Source organism: Dreissena polymorpha, chromosome 1 (assembly GCF_020536995.1).
Source record: "Dreissena polymorpha isolate Duluth1 chromosome 1, UMN_Dpol_1.0, whole genome shotgun sequence".
NCBI lineage: Eukaryota > Metazoa > Mollusca > Bivalvia > Myida > Dreissenidae > Dreissena > Dreissena polymorpha.
The window spans coordinates 141,453,000-141,465,278 of record NC_068355.1 but is presented as its reverse complement, the minus strand read 5'-3'; positions in this window follow the sequence as shown (position 1 = coordinate 141,465,278).

The following is a 12,279-nucleotide window of genomic DNA, read 5'->3' as shown; positions in this document are numbered from 1 at the left end:
ATAACTAAAACCATAGTCATCAAACATTTTTTTAACATTAAATATCCAATTATGACAGCCTTTATGATAATCTGAGACGGCCAAGTTATATATGGTTTCAATAATGATATTTTCAGATCTGCATATCTTAAACCAATATTTAATGACACGGACATATCTATGTATATACATGGGATATCTACCCAGCTCACCATAAACACATGCAACACATGTGTTAAGTTTTACCTTTAATAATCGTTTGCAAAACTTCAAATGGATTCTTTCAAGTTCCTTAGATTTAGTATAGCCCCAGACTTCCGAAGCATAATTTATAATGGAACCAACAAATGCGTCAAATAATTGACAAAGTATCTTCGGCTTTAAATCGCAGTCATTACATTTAGACAATAAAATATTCATTGCCTTTAATGCTTTACCCGTCAGGTGTTCCTGATTCAATGTGAAACTCCCAGTATACTGTGAAACCATTTATTTTCGTCGGCACAAAATTTCGCCCTTTTAAAAAAATGACTATTTCGTCCGCTCTTAAATTCGTCCATTTCTGGTTTTGAAAAACAACAACAAAAAGTCCGATTTGTTTGTAATACATGTAATACGCGGTTGCGAATAAATCGTGCTGGGGAAAGAGAGGTGACACTTGGTAGTCACTTGCAGGAGGTGGGCCTTGTTTGGCATATGCCAATTAACAAGTCTGTTATTTTAGGTGAAAGTAACTGTCCCTTATTATTTTATGTCATTGACACGTTCTTTGTTACGATAAGCGGATAAGTGGGACTGAATAATCGTTAACGAGTGTCTTAAACAACGAAGCCAATTGCCAATTAGTCTTTTTGTTTGTTGACTGGTATACTTATAATACAGATACACAGATGGTATTGATACAAAGAACATGAAACAGTCGACTTTTCACACTCAAGTTAAATCCGGTTTTGACACAAAGGGGTGTTCATTATATAGTGTACTGACAACTGACATTTCCTGTAAAACGCGAATGCAATAAGGCTTTATCGAATGCGTCGACTTCGTTTAGGTATAATAGTGTTGATTAGCGCTAATTGTTAACAACTTTATTACCCATTGTGTCTATTGTGATTTTATGGGTGTTGCAGATTATACAGCCAACACGCGGCGAATCCGGATTAAAGACAATACTATTAAACGCAATTAAAATATGACGATGAGTGGTCACACCTGACTGAAATATAGTCTGCGCTTTTATTACAAATTAATAAAGAACATATTGATTTGTGTTTGGTTGTCCTTGATTGTAATAGAAAAAGACTAATTGGCAATTGGCTTCGTTGTTTAAAACACTCGTTAACGATAATTCAGTCCCACTTATCCGCTAATCGTAACAAAGAACGTGTCAATGACATAAAATAATAAGGGACAGTTACTTTCACCTAAAATAACAGACTTGTTAATTGGCATATGCCAAACAAGGCCCACCTCCTGCAAGTGACTACCAAGTGTCACCTCTCTTTCCCCAGCACGATTTTTTCGCAACCGCGTATAACATGTATTACAAACAAATCGGACTTTTTGTTGTTGTTTTTCAAAACCAGAAATGGACGAATTTAAGAGCGGACGAAATAGTCATTTTTTTTTAAAGGGCGAAATTTTGTGCCGACGAAAATAAATGGTTTCACAGTAGTTAAAATCATTCACAACTTGAATGTCATGACCATTGTAGGTCCACTTTTCATTTGGCAATAATCCGCCTCTTTTACGAAATACTGTAATTTTTATTTTCTCTGTATTTACTTTCAATCCCCATAAATTACAATAATAATATAGATTATCTAAATGGTTTTGAATTTCATCGGGCGATTTACCTACAATAGCCATATCATCAGCAAATAACAGTAAAATCAATACAATGTCGTCAATATTCAATCAGCACCTAGTGTTGTTTTGCATACGAGGACAGTCGGCATCTTGTAAATTTGTCGACCCGGACAATCGGCACCCGATTTAATTGTATACCCGGACAAACGGCACCCGATTTAATTGTATACCCGTACAAACGGCACCCGATTAAATGCGATCGATAAAGCCCGTCAGCACCTTGTTGAACTAATTTGTCTAATCCGCTAATTGCTTTGGTGAAAGAGATGATTAATAAATGTTACTGTGTTATCATACCAAGTCGAAGTCCAAAATTTCATTGCATAAGCATAATACAATGTTATAGCACAATAAATAATAGTGACATAATATAAGTGTGGATTGATTAACGTTATCTGCTAATTGGTTTAATAACACCTCTAAACGATTCACAAATATCAAAGACAATTGAGCTGAACAGAATTAACAGGTCATCTTGTTACCAGTAATTTATAAAAAAAAATATACACGATATTTTACCGAGCGGATAAGTCTTTTTTATTAAGATAGGATTTAGTGTTCGTGTGTCGTATGAATAGATATCGTTGAAAGAAATGAAAATGATTCGTTGTTAAACAAAGAACGGTTGACATTAAATGCATTATTTTTATCTTTACGCGATATTGTGTTAGTATGTTGATGCTGCATTAAAATTTCTTAAAATTGACAAGAGAAAATGGCGATTATTTTATCCGACGACATAAACAAAATTTGCCTCTACAAGTTTTCCGGAGAGTGCAAAACGCGTGCAAATCGGGCCATCAAGCAGGAAAAATCTGTATCGAGATTACTGTGTACACACTCGACCCTATGTATTGTCAAACACGCGTCAATTAACTTGTGTGACATCATGGCCTAGAGCGTTTTTCTCAATCAGTGTCCGACAGAAGTGATACAGTAAAAAAATATTTTATCTCCTCGTGCTTTACCAATTATCGGTAACTGTTAGATCTTTAATATTTTTCGCAAATTATTATTTAATCGTCATTATTGAAAATCGCCGCGAATATTGTCGGCTGGTTTTGTTTTTCACGCTGTTTGTTTTCTGCAGTTAGATTACGTTGAACATTGCTTGATGAAATAATTATGTAATCGCTATCAACTAATTATCCCCGTAATTACCGCTATGTGTCGTCACAACTTACAAATACGTTTCGTTTCACCGATTTTTAAATGATCCGAATTTGCAAATTTTGTTAACGAGACGTTTAACCGTCGTCGCTTGTTTTTAATCAATTACAAGCGTGAATCGATTTAAAATTAAAACTGGTGCATCCGATGTATTACTTTAAGCGCGGCCGATCAACCTCACCATTACCCAAACAAAATATATGTACATGTATACAATATATAATTTGAAAACACCACAATACACGGAGATGGTACTTTTTATCGCAACGATTCTGTCCATATATATAGCTATGACCGGGTACTTTAAATAGGGTGCCGATTGTCCGGGTGCCGTTTGTCCCGACACTGCAAGATATACGTGTATAAACGAGAAAGCATTTCCGAAATTTTAACAAAAACAAACAATTCTTTAAATAAACAACAAATAAATCTTCACGCAGGAACTGTAGAAACAAAACAAAAAGCACATCACGCTCGATGTACGACATGTCAAATGATTCTGGAACTAGGGTAAACAATAGAAAATAATGACGATTGTAAACAGTCAAGTTACAATGTATACAAATAAACATACAAATGTAACAAACTAGAACTTTTCAAAAATTATACGGTCTGCAATATCGAAATACATGTTCATTCACATTTACCTGTATTTTACAGCGAACCACCGAGGCCGCGGTGGTCCACCGCGATCATGGTGGTCCACCGTGAGATCGATTTCCCGATAACGCCCGCGGTGTTCAGCCACTGTCGACGCGATCTATCATGATGGAAACACCTTCCGATCGCGGTGATTTTCCACGCTCACGAATAATTGCCCACGGTGGGAGTGAGGTGGATGGCAGAAATCGCGCTAGACGTAGTGTACATCAATTTCATTTATGTCACTTAAATAAATGTGTATGTACAGAACAATAGGAGCTGTATTTATATATTTCTCTTAAGTATGCGATTTGCAAAACATTCGATCCTTTGTGTTGAATAAATTTTTTGGCAATATTGAGTGCAATAACAAATTTCAAATTATTTTATGGTCCCATTATATTTAAAATCTGTAAAAAAAACGTTCAATAGCTAAAAAGTAAAAACTGAATTTACCCCCCCCCCCCCCAAAGTGAATATATTTATGGTAAATGATGGTCTCATCAAATAACCAAATGCTTCGTAACTAGAAATGGCGCGGCAGAGGCCGACGCGTATCCCCACGCCGCATGTTTGTCCCACGGGCGCCCCAGGATTGGTAATGGGGCCATGCATAGTTGAGATTGACCGTTTTGTCATAAGAGATGTTCAGTATCAATTTGAAGAAATGTAGAAGTTAATGTAAAATAACCAAAACAAGAGCTGTCACCATAAGATGACTTATGCACCCTATAAACGCTTGATAGAAGTTATGAGCTTTTTTCGAAATCTAAACGCAGATTTCGAAACCTAAACGCGGACGCTAAGTTCAAGGTCAAGGTCACAGGGGTCAAATGTTGTGTGCCTATGGAGAAGCCTTGTTTATATACGCATGCATGCCAAATATGAAATTGCTATCTGAAGCGACATAGAAGTTACGAGCATTTTTCGAAACCTAAACGCAAAGTGTGACGGACATACGGGCGGACAGACGGACGGACAGTGCAATCACTATATGCCCTCCTTCGTGTGCATAAAAATGAGTGAAAATCTCTGACCTGGCCCGAACCCCAACCCCCATAACTTTTGACCCAAGGGTCAGATCAAAATTCCAAATAGTGCACTGTGGCACATACAATATGCTCATACCTACCATGTGTGTTATTTCAAGGTTCTAGTGCAAAAAGTGTAGGAGGAGATAGTGTCCAGGACGGACACACAGACGGCGGAGATAACCACATAATAGATTTCAAAATCTAAACGCGGACCCTAAGTTCAAGTTCAAGGTCACAGGGGTAAATTTGTTTATGTGCATGGACAGGTGTTGTCCAGATACACATGCATACCAAATATAAAAGCAATATCTGAAGGGACACAGTAGTTATGAGCCTATTTCGAATCGCGGTCGCAGATTTCGAAACCTGAAAACTGGCCCCAAGTTCAAGGTCAAGGTCACAGGGGTAATAAATTGTATGCGCATGGAAAGGTGTTGTCCAGATACACATGCATTCCAAATATGAAAGCAATATCTGAAGGGACACAGTAGTTATGTGCCTTTTTCGAATCGCCGTCGCAGGAAAATCTCTGACCCGCCCACACCCCAACCCCCATAACTTTTGACCCAGGGGTCAGATCAAAATTCAAAATAGTGCAGGGTCGCACATATGGTCATAGCTACCGTGTGTGTAAGTTTCAAGGTTCTAGTGCGTATAGTGTAAGAGGAGATAGTGGCCAGAATGGACGGACACACAGACGGACAGGCGCCGGAGATAATCACAATATATCCACGCTTTTCAAAAAGCGTGGGGATAATAATCACACAATATTGATTACCTACACTTAAGTTGTCAATACTATCAATGGGATATTTCATAATGGCTGAATACGGTTATATCCATGCAAACGTATTCATCTGTGTCAAATATTTTCTTAACAACTGCCTTGTATAAATCTTTGCGAAATTGTCATGTCAGGCAGTTTCAATTGAAACCCGTTAAATGCTTTCATTACAAATGTACAAGTTTTACACTCATAACATCCATGCAAATAGCCCCATGCGTGGAATGGAATCAAATTACAAGTACAGTAATCCTATTCAGTTATCAATTTTGAAATGTCTTGTACTTCTAATTAAATAATCTTCAAGTAGTTGCCCATAATACTTAATTTTAAAATTTATTTCTGTACTAGTAAATTTTGCTAATAACTGTTTCTGCCCCCGAGAAAGATTTAATGACTGTTAATGAACTATTCAATAACATCATAGTTAGCTCATGTTCAATTCATGAACTCAACCTTTGGATGTCATGATCAAGATTCAACAAAATCATAAACATTAAGTTAATGACCTGTAAAGAACTTTAAAAATAAAAATTCACATCCATAAGAGTTAAATAAATATGTTGACTAAGGCCATTAACTGAGAAGATAATGCACTGAATATGACTTTAAATTATAAGATTCTATTTATCACCATAGTTAAACTGTTTGTTATTTAATAAAAATTGACAATATTGCGAAAAGAGATTAATTATTGTTTATTATGAGTCATTTTTTTCTTTGGTAACAATTTGTAAATAGGCAACAAAAAATTGGACCCTACATGGTACACTGTTACAAGTTTGTTTAATTGAAATTATTTTATGCCAAATATTTCACAAGATTAACAGAAAATTTCTAAAAAAAACCCTGAACTGTACTCAAGTAATTACAAAGTTTATTTACTGTGTATTTTATGACCAGTATCGTTCATGAAATTATCAAAATGTTAATGAACATTTGGGTCATGAACTATCAGTTTATAAAATTGTTTTGACTTTATGAATAGCCATTTGTCATTTATAATCGTTTTTGAGCAAATAAATTGAGCACGAATCTTACTTGAACGTGTTTATGCACAGTTCTTGAATGCGATTATGAACAGTTTTTTAACATATTTATGAACCGTTATTGAACACGTTGTTCATGAATAGTCATTGGATTTTTGTGCATGTGTTTGCATTTCAAAAATTAAAGAGCTAAATAGTTTATGTGAAATATGCCTTCAAAAAAGGCAATTCAGGGTAATACATTTTCAGATATTCTTACATTACAAGTGTGCTAAGATAATCAGCTAAGGGGCTCCTCAGACTCCATACAATTTATATACTCCATACAATTTATTTTAAAAATTGTGTGTGTGTGTCATAAGAAGTATTCGTGGTATGCCCGTGAATATAATTAACATAGGATCCCATGTGTGTCACACAAACGATGGATGCATTTAGAGCTGGTGTCAAGATGAAGGTGGTCTTCTACCACCTTGGGTTTGTTCAAATCAAGCACCACATGATTTATAGTAAATAACATTTAAAACTCTTCTTTGAAACCGCTGGTGTCAGTTGTTCAACATTTAGTTTTTAATCTCAATTATAACACTTAAGATTAAATGAAACATGTACTTATTGTCAGAAAATCTAGGGAAAGTGAAAGTTAACAATTCAGCTTCATATTTATGTATCTATATCATCTGATGTCTTAGATAATTTATCTTTGCCTTTTTCATTTAAAGGTTTTTCGCTGGTAACGTTGCTTTAAACGGTGTCGTGTTGGCGTGTTTGCACTTTGTAAATGACAGCTTTCATTTAAATAAACCCTTATTATACCCTTACAACATTTATGTATTTATGTTTTGCAAAATTCTGACACAAAAGATGACACGAAATGTTTTGCAACTTAATGTCTTAATTTTAGAAGCTTGATTCAGATATTTATATTTGTATCAAATGCTACTGACATTTAATGTAAGCATTAATTATGATTTATCCGTGTTAAGCTAATTTAACTTATATAGTGTACGATGTAAAATAGATATATTGTGGCCGCTAAAAAATGGACACCATTTAAACACAAAAATAATGAATGAGTAATTACTGGAAAGTAGCTGAATTGTGTTTCAGTATAGATTCAATCACCTATTTAGGTTGTTAGAAAGTGCACAGGTCAAAATAAGCGAAAATCCAAGTTTGAAGAACAGCAGCTTAGACGAGTATATTGTATTGTGAAAATCAGAATATAAACACAACAAAACAGAAAAACATTTCTCAAAAGTACCGGCAATCAACTAAACAAAATAGTCATTTACCGTAAAATAACTGGACACTTAGTTTTGATGCAAACTGATGCAAAATGTTTTTTATACGTTGTATTAAATTATGGTACCTAGGACCGTGAACTTTGCTGGGAAAATGCCTTTTACTCCGTGAAGATTTTAGTCTTCGATCGGGTCTGATCGATGACTAGTAAATCACGCGAGATGTGTATCGTGTTATTTCTTAAAATTTGGCAGAGCATTTGTACAAAACATTGCAAGATATGTACAGTGCCCAAATGGCAATTCATTTCTGCGTCGAATAAGACAATTTGCATGGAAATCGCTGCACAATTGATGAAGAAATTGCTGTTCAAAATGATGCAACCAGTTTTCGGTTGATTTGGAGTTCAATACCTTGTATATATATATATATATATATATTTGATAGGGAATTTTTTTCAATAGAAATTTATTTTTCGTTACATTTCGATTATTTTTCATTCAAAATGATGTTTTACTAATTAATACCATGGTCACACGCTAACCACTTGTGGGCTGAAATGGTACAGGGAGGGCTGGTTAATGTGATTTCATGCTACAAATTCGTTTAGAAAGTTTGTTGGATCATTTCAGTTCATTAATATTCATGTTACAAATGTGTTTCTTTATGAAGGGTATGCAAAACCTGGGCTTTATTTCCGCATGCTTTTTCTTAATAGAACTATTAATGTTGGCGATTTTTACTTTTAACACATCGTTATAACGGACAGTAAATTGATGTTTCATTCTATAATAATCAAATCAGTACAATAATATAATGTAAAACATGTAAGTGTAATTTTATCAATCAGATTATACAAATTCAGCCTGCAAGATCCAGGATATGTTCAGGTATATGTAAGTCCACAGCTTGTCACAGTTATGACAAAGTCCCTTAAGGTCGCGGTCCAACTCTGAAGGTCGTCCAACTCTGAAGGTCGTCTTACTCTGAAGGTCGTCCAACTCTTAAGGTGGTCTAACTCTAAAGGTGGTCCAACTCTGTAGGTCGTCCAACTCTAAAGGTTGTCCAACTCTGGAGGTCGTCCAACTCTGAAGGTCGTCCAATACTGAAGGTGGTCAAACTCTGAAGGTCCTCCAACTCTGAAGGTGGTCCAACTCTGAAGGTCCTCCAAGTCTGAAGGTCGACTAACTCTGAAGGTTGCCAAACTCTGAAAGTGGTCCAACTCTGAAGGTGGTCCAACTCTGAATGTCGTAGAAACTCTGAAGGTCGTCCAACTCTGAAGGTCGTTCAACTCTGAAAGTGGTCAAACTCTGAAAGTCATCCAACTCTGAAGGTCGTTCAACTCTAAAGGTGGTCCAACTTTGAAGGTCGTCCAACTCTGAAGGTCGTCCAACTCTGAAGGTGGTCAAACTCTAAATGTCGTCCAACTCTAAAGGTGGTCCAACTTTGAAGGTCGTCCAACTCTGAAAGTGGTCCAACTCTGAAGGTCGTCTAGCTCTTAAGGTGGTTCAACTTTGAAGGTCGTCCATTTCTGAAGGTCGTCCAACTCTAAAGGTGGTCCAACTTTGAAGGTCGTCCAACTTTGAAGGTCGTCCAACTCTGAAGGTCGTCCAACTCTGAAGGTGGTCCAACTCTGAATGTCGTCCAACTCTGAAGGTCGTCCAACTCTGAGGGTCGTCCAACTCTGAAAGTGGTCAAACTCTGAAGGTCGTCCAACTCTGAAGGTCGTCCAACTCTAAAGGTGGTCCAACTTTGAAGGTCGTTTAACTCTGAAGGTCGTCCAACTCTGAAGGTGGTCCAACTCTGAAGGTCGTCCAACTCTAAAGGTAGTCCAACTGTGAAGGTCGTCCAACTCTGAAGGTCGTCCAAGTCTGAAGGTCATCCAACTCTGAAGGTCGTTCAAGTCTGAAGGTCGTCCTACTCTGAAGGTGGTTCTCACTCCGAAGGTGGTCAAACTCTGAAGATCGTCCAACTCTGAAGGTGGACAAACTCTGAAGGTCGTCCAACTCTGAAGGTCGTCTAACTCTGAAGGTCGTCCAATTCTCAAGGTCGTCCAACTCTGAAGGTCGTCCAACTTTGACGGTGGTGGAGGTCTGAAGGTGGTCCAACTCTGAAGTTGGTTCTCACTCTGAAGGTCGTCCAAGTCTGAAGGTGGTCCAACTCTGAAGGTCGTCCAAGTCTGAAGGTCGTCAAAGTCTGAAGGTGGTCCAACTCTGAAGGTCGTAATTCGGGGATTTCATTGAACATAAACAACCAGGAGTCAAATAACCCATAGTAAGAACTTTTGACGAGACAACCTTTATAGTACAGGGGACATTAGTAGCACAGCTTAAATTATATTTAAGTTAAAAGTAATTCCAAACACCATATAAAAAAGTTGTATTGCATTATTTAATTATACTGTAGTTTTCCGTGTATGGCGCGCAACATTGCATAACGGGCAACAGATTTTATATTGCAAAAAATGAAAAAAAATATTTCAAGATACAAAATCTAGCAAATTAGACCGAAAACGGGCGCAAATTTTAATTGCGCAATCAATTAATTCGTGTCATTTGAAAGCGTTCTTTTCTCTAGAAAGAAGGAAGTGTTTAAAGATCAGAAGTATGGGTTGCTTAGAGGTATACGTTTGACAATTTCCCTTGAGAATATGGTGCAAATGAATAGGTTGCAATTACATATTTTAAAGTTCTCAAGTGTCAATATCTGTCTCCAATGTAAAAAATGACCTTTAATTAGTCAACCAAGCATGGCATAAATTTATATATATATTTATTTAACTGAGTTTTGTTGGAATGTGAAAGCTACGTTTGAAAGCTAAAAAGCATTTTTCTCTTTGGTACACTAATGGCACAGCCATTGTATTGCTGAGTTGATCTTTTCAGTTGAAACACGTCTGAATAATTATAGTGGATATTATGTACCTCCAAATGTTCTGTGGTCATATTATGACGGTTGAACATTATTCAGTTCTCAAGCGTTTCAAAAGCTCCACAAATGAAATTACCCGCCCCAGTGTATGCCTTGAGGTAATAATATATTGATTACGGTACATGACTGCTCTGTCAAACTCTTTGCGTGACTGTAGTGTCTGGCAATTTTAAATACATTGACACTCAATTAAATTGCGTTCTAATCTTATCATTATTGCCAAATCACTTGAAGCCTTGGACTTAATGTAATTGTTGAAATATGAGATCCATCTTTAAATTCTATAATGAGCAATTGTTAAGTGTCTGCAAATAAAGTTATTCTGGGGGAAATATTAAATCCACTGGTAATCAGCAATTTAAGGGATTGTTCACATAATTTTTCATGTTTATGCTACTGTAGGAGGCCACACGGTAGTCACGCTGTCTGTCCTTTAGTCAGAGTGGGTGTCTGGTGGACTTCTGTCCGAAATTGGTGTAGGCTCTGTATCTTTTACATTATTATGGGGATTTTAATATAACTTTGTATTATATTCCGCATGACCAGGTAATGAGTTGCAAAAGCCTCGCATGCTCCTAGGTTAAATGTTAAGGTTATAGATCAAGTTCAAAGGTCAAACATGTCTTGAAGGATTCAGAAAAATTACTCTTACATTCTTTGACCAGACAATGTGTCACTAATAAATCCCATTCTAAAAAGGTGAAAGGTCACAATTCAAGGTCATAGGTCGTGAAATTTCAGTTCTTCTTTTGTATTGAATTAATGACAATAAATACATATGCATTAAACCCTGTTTTCCCAAAATGAAGCTTAAATTATCTTTTTTTATATATGATTTGAAAAAAAAGATAAAAGAAATTATAAATTCAAAGTAACCTCGAAGACAAGGCAAAAAATCACTTAGATCAAATAAACAACCAATAGGTTCTTATTTTTACCGAGGTCCTTTTTTAGTAAACATCTTAAAGGGACTTTTTCACAGTTTGTCATTAAATGCTTTATATTGATAAATGTTAACTTTTGATCCTAAAAGTTCCATTAAAAAAACAAGAATAAAATTGAAGACACATAAAAAAACATAAACAAAATTACCCTCAACTGGGCTCGAACCACTGACCCCTGGAATAAAAGTCTATCGTTTAGACCACACGGTCATTCAATGAGAGATGTATTTTATACTTTATATAAGAAATCCTCGTAGTATGAAAAAATATAACGACAACAACAGAATTTTCCAAATTATTAAATCGTTTAATTTTGTCAATTTACCAAAACGTGAAAAGGTCCCTTATCAGACTTGCAAATTGAATGAGTTCAATACACTGTCAGATCTTAAATCATGAATAACTTACAGGTTTAGTGGTTGTCTGTTAGCCTGGGGCCAGTAGATTGACATATTGTTGTTCTTTTGTCTAAGTTATCTCTTAAACATAAATATGCAGATAAACAGTGCACACACATCTCGACCTGTGCTTTAAGACACATTTTTTTATTAATTTGAATGGGTTGTGTTCATTTCAAACTTGCGATATAAAAAGCTATAACATAATTTTGAAAACTGAGTTGCGTCTTAGATTATGCAATAGCGAACAGCGTCAGTACCTTCAGCGCTTTGATCATAGCGATGTGGTAAAAC